Raw genomic sequence first — 6,000 nt, forward strand, 5'->3', positions numbered from 1 at the left:
CTGACCTCTACTATCTGCTCCCTTCTCTAATGCTCTTTGTTTATTGATACATTGTATTCATCATACTCATCATACTAATGAAAATACATACGTCGAAAACAACAGAAGTTATTATTAGCAACTGTGGACAAATATTACGAGTTCTATGAAATCGATTCTCACACACTGACTCATACACGTAAATTTACCTGAAGGCTGTTACAGATATTCTTTTCCTATTGTAATGAGTGTAGTGTTGATGAGTCCTCATTTACTCACTTATTCACTCGCTTCTCCAATTACACATTCACTCATTGAAACACTAATTCATTCAGAACAATTAGGCCACCCACCCACCTGGCCACTCGCTCACTCACTCACTCATGTTCTTATTCACTCATTCACTCAATTCCTCTACCCGCTCATCAACTGACACTTTCATTCATTCAACCAGCTCAACCTCCTGCCCATCTACTCATTCACCCACTCCTCAATACATTCACTCACCCATTCCTCTACTAACTTATCTATTCATTAACTCACTTACTCACTCACAACACTCTCATCTACACGCCGAGGCTATCTAGAGTGCAGTAAGACCTGGGGAAGAGGAGGGAGAGAGACGAAAGTAGAGGTGATAGGACTAGTGCAAGGAATAGAGAGAGATAGAAAGAACGAGTGTGGTGGAGGGGGAGGGCAAGTACAGCACGGTAAAGGGGGAGAGAGGCAAAACTGACCCTGTTAAGAGAAGTATTGTGGCGGAATGACGCAGGAGTGTGCCAGGCAAGCAGGCAGTAAGTCAAGCTTGTTTCAGGCAGCACCAGACAATGCTCTCTTTATCACGCTCTCGAGGGAACACTCCTCCTCTCCACCCACTGCAGTAAGGTTGACAATCCGGCGGGAAAACGAGGAGACTGATCCGTATAATAGGCACTGGGGTAATCTTATTTTGGCCCGAGTAGCCGGCAATTGTGTCACGAAGGGCGGAGGACTCGGCTGCCACGCGTGACTTTTATCTGACAAAGGTAGAAAGTGGGTTGCCCAATCTTCCTGCTTCTTGGATGAGTGTGGGTGTATTGGTAGGATGTACTGCATATAGTAGATGTCTTCTGTATAGGCATGGCTGACGTGGTAATAGGTTGCAATCTGTTCTCCCTCTCAGTGCTAGTCGCCAGAGGGGTTGTAAGGAGTCAAGCTGAAAGTGATAGGCAAAATATAATTATATTGTATTTCCATTATGTTTATTCACCGTGAGAGTTGGATACATGAGAATCTCCCCGGCAGACCTAGTCCCGTATTCTAAAACGCTCTGTTCTCTCACCATTACCACTACCACCTTGAAAGACCACATAGATGATTACCCTGGTTCTTAAAAGTGTTTATGCTATTGATAGTGTTGAAATCTCGTAAATATATCACTGTGAAGAACACCCTTAAAATCAGTGTAAATCTAAATAGAGGCTTTTGAAAATTGTAGAGGTACAGTACGCTAAAGAAGCGTTTCAGATTATCGTCCTCAGCACCAAGAGACCGCCAGAAAGACCGAGCGTGGCGCATGGCTAGGGAAGGGCGAGGGAAGGCAACGGAAAGACATCCGCGAACACCCGCCGTTAGCCAAGCGGTGAAGAGTGGCGTGGCAGCAGTAACTGAAAATGGCAGGTTCCTTTTGGCAAGATGGCGTCGACTGCCTCGCTGCTCCCCTTTGTCTCGGTCACGGCTGAGCGCGGCGGAAGAACAACTCCCAGCTGCGTGTAACACTCTCTCTGGTTGGCTGTCATGGCCGCGTGACTGACCAATTATAGCATCCCGCGCAGCTGTTATTGCCGACAGGGACGACGAGGGGAAAGGGAGGGAAGAGAATTAGGATAGAAGAAGAGAGGGGGTAGAGACCATAACTAAAGTATGCACATAATCAGTACATTTACTTTACTTAACTTTCTCATCACGTCCCCTCGATATAAGTCAAACCCTCCCTCCATGCATCCCTCCTTCCATCCCTCCCTCGTACTGTGAAGCGTGAGGTGCGTGCGGAATACTGCGACACTGATCTAGGGACCAGCCTGCGGTGACTAAGTGTCCTCGTCAAAGCAAGTGTGTGGTTTCCCGTGGCCTTGCACAACCCGGCCACGCACTTGCCCTTATGAGCGAGTCGTGCGTGACGTCTATCGCAACACCGCCCACTCACGGAATCTTGAAGGAAAGGGCGCCTTCTCCTTCAGAGCAGTGAAGTTACGAAGATTGGGAAGTGAAGGGAGGAGAACCCGGATGCTTGGGGAACGGAAACCAGGCACATGTGTACATAGTGGAGAGAGAGAGAGAGAGAGAGAGAGAGAGAGAGAGAGAGAGAGCAAAAGGAAGGAAATATAATATGTTAACACACACACACACACACACACACACACACACACACACACACACACATCATTATCGTTATCTTAGTCCGTGGTTGTTAGTCAATAATAACCCTCATTAAGGTATGAAAAGAGCTTCCATAACAACCTTACGTACAGACAGAAGAGAGAGAGAGAGAGAGAGAGAGAGAGAGAGAGAGAGAGAGAGAGAGAGAGAGAGAGAGAGAGAGAAGGACGGGGCAGTAGTGGTGAAGGGAGAGCCGTGCGTTGTCCAGGGCAATAACTACTAAACACACTGTCCATTGTCCGCAGCCACACGCGGAACTATCTCTGTTCTGATCTCCTTCGTTCTGGGCCACACCCACCCTCCCTCAATCACCCTCCCACCCCCGCACCCACACCCACCTAGCTAAATAACAATCTATACCACACACGTACGCACGCATTCCAACATTATTTTCTCATTTACACACACACACACACACACACACACACACACACACACACACACACACACACACACACACACACACGTACGTACGTACACACTTACACACTCACTCTGAAAACCTTCCATTGCTCACTTCCCTAACACACCCCTCAACTCACACTGCACATAATCTTAATTTCATGCATTACTACGTAGTGTTCTTTCATATGTAATTTATCTTTTTCATCCCCCACCTAAACATGCATAGAGGTCATTTGCACATAATATATCCTGTAATGTACATGCATACCGTACACAACACAAATCAACGCCCACATTCTTCCCCTCTTGTGTGCAATACTTTAGGTGCTGGTGGGAGGTGGACAGGCTATAAGAAACGTGTACGGGCGTGAATTGTTTAGAGACAGGCAATAAAGTGACTTGATCTTGACAGACTTAAAAGGTGTGGTTAAGTGTCTAGATAGTGAGATAGGCAAGTTGATAGGTAGATAGATAGAGAGATAGATCAGTTGATAGATAGATAGACAGATGGAGTGACTGATTGAGTGATAGAGAGATATATTGATTAGCTGCAGATGGACAGATGTGTGTGTGTGTGTGTGTGTGTGTGTGTGTGTGTGTGTGTGTGTGTGTGTGTGTGTGTGTGTGTGTGTGTGTGTGTGTACGCGTGCGTGTGTGTGTGTGTGTGAACAGGCGCCGGTAGTGCAGGTGGGATTCAATATTATCAAATTACAAATTTATATGCTAATGTCACAAATGTTGAATTCATTTTTCCCTCACCAATACACTTCCCTCTTTCTCCCTCCCTCCCTTCCCCCCCCTCTCTCTCTCTCTCTCTCTCTCTCTCTCTCTCTCTCTCTCTCTCTCCCTCTCTGGAAATGCAAGACAAATTAGACGACGGCGGTGGTGGCGACGTGAGGAGGAGGGGAGACATGGGTGACCATTAACTCCTCGCGTCCCAATGTAATTTCTAGCGATTCGTGCCAACCTTCATGCGGGTCGTGACACCGGTGTCCTACCCTCCCCTGCGACCCCTGTGTGTGTGTGTGTGTGTGTGTGTGTGTGTGTGTGTGTGTGTGATCTCTCGTTTTTCGGTACTATTTTTTCTTTTCTGCTGTGCTGCATGTTTGATTCTGCATGTTTGTGTACAAGTGCATGTAGTTGTTGTCTCTTTTGTTGGTTGTGTAGTGTCTAGCGTTGTACTGTAATGTGTGTGTGTGTGTGTGTGTGTGTGTGTGTGTGTGTGTTTATTGGTATTGATATTGACGAGAGTTTATGACAACCTATATACATAAATTTCTTATATACTAACAAACACAAGCACACACACACACACACACACACACACACACACACACACACACACACACACACACACACACACACACTCCAACGCTCAAGGTTTCCCAATCTAGAGATATTTTTCGCTTTCTCGTGTTTTGTTCATCACTCCCTCCACTGACCTCTCCATACACTCACTCTCACGCTCCGTCGGACCTAAGTTATAGTGTCTTTATTGTGTGAATTCTCCATTTTTGTTATGTAGGGCACCTCCTGTTGCGATTGTTTGGGGTGTAGCTGCCACTGTCACCTCCCCCTGTCGGCCCTCCTGCTGAGGTAAAAAGAGCCATGAGGACTCTTTCACCTCTCTTCTGTTCGCTTTTATTGCAGTTTTTATACGTGACACACAACCAAGGCAATTATTCTAACACCTTCATTTTATATTAGTTAATGAGTCTAACGAGTGATAACAAGGGAGAGCCAGGTGGAGATAAGTCATTGTTCGTCATTCCTGAGCACCCTGCATGCTTGTCGACGCCCCTTTTGAAAATAATAACTTCTCTCTGCTAACAAAGGAAAGTTTTAGGATGATTCTTCCTTTTGTGTGTTAAGAAATATCTTCAAGAAGGGAAGTTAAAGATATTCTATTGACTCATAAGAGAACGGAAGCATAAAATTGGCTTCGATGTGTTGCATATAGCCAGATATAGCTCGTGTTGACATGAAGTTCGTGTAGAAAGCGTCCTACTTAAAAGCAAGAATTCGCAAGAATTCAGAGCACAATCAACTAAATAAGATGTCAACCATTTGAAAGTTGACAGTTACATCGCTAGTTTTGTAGTAGTTTGAAAAGGAGTCATGCATGTAGACTGATGAGTGTACTGGATGGAGGGTTTAGGATGAGTGGCGAGGTGGGACCAATGTGCATATAGAGGCTACAGATGATGCTTTGTTAGTTAATCAAGGGAGAAATCATGATATGGAAACCGAACACGTAGATAAATTTCTAAGATAATGTCTAGAATAAATATGCACAGCTATTATCGAATATGGAGCGATTAGTAATAACTGTCCATTCAGTATATTCACCTACACTGATTATTGGATAGATTATAGTTAGATTTGGGTTATAATGCCCAATAAGACTAATCTTAGGGCGGCTGTGACCTCTCTGTGGAGCAACACGTGAGCAGCGTTTACGGAAATGTTTTCTTTTATGTTTTTCTTTTTTTAACTTGACCTTTCTTTGAACTGCAGACATCTAATCAGTCAGCGAATGATCGACTTGTTTCTTTGGCGAGACTCGCACCCGGATGTACTTTGATAGCCCGTTCCTTTCCCCTCCGTGTTGCCTCCTCATCTGTCCCCCACCTACCACTCCGCCCGTCTTTCCCTCGCCCTTCTTCCCAGTGTCATGCTCCACCCTGCCACCCTTCACTCAAGCCTCACTCATTTCCGGTTGCTCGTCGCGAAGAAACAGGCTAATACGCGGCGCCATTGTCTTCTCGGCGCCAGTCGAGTCATAAAACAAAACTTGAAAACACACACGCCCAAACAGACACCGGAAGTCTATTGTGAGGGGATATTAGTTCAACTGGCGTGCCTGAGGCGCCCCGACGAGGCGCGCCCTGCAGCCCATGACCTGCAGAAGAATTGCCTGCAGCTCCTCTGTCTCTGATTTCATTATGTTTGAATTTTAAGGCATGAGTTCTGAGTGACCGAGGAGGTAAGAGGAAATTACAACAAGGGGAACATGTGTAAGCTGAGGGGAGCCGCAGCCGAAGCCCAGGATTATGGCAACGCCCCGATCCATTATCTCTGACTCCTGCTGGGCTCGACTCAGCTTGCAGACTCCCGATGGAACTGACACTTGCTTACCATTGGCATTAATGTATTTATGGCAACATTATCATACTAAATTTTTCTACAATGCTTTAG

The 6,000-nt window shown here is 45.8% G+C and overlaps 1 protein-coding gene across 2 annotated transcripts in view; it reads left to right on the plus strand.

Annotated features, from left to right (window-relative positions):
- LOC123520827 (paired box protein Pax-6-like) overlaps nt 1-6,000 on the plus strand; it is a 35,373-nt gene that overhangs the window by 11,991 nt on the left and 17,382 nt on the right. The window lies entirely within an intron of this gene.

Source organism: Portunus trituberculatus, chromosome 47 (assembly GCF_017591435.1).
Source record: "Portunus trituberculatus isolate SZX2019 chromosome 47, ASM1759143v1, whole genome shotgun sequence".
Classification (NCBI taxonomy): domain Eukaryota; kingdom Metazoa; phylum Arthropoda; class Malacostraca; order Decapoda; family Portunidae; genus Portunus; species Portunus trituberculatus.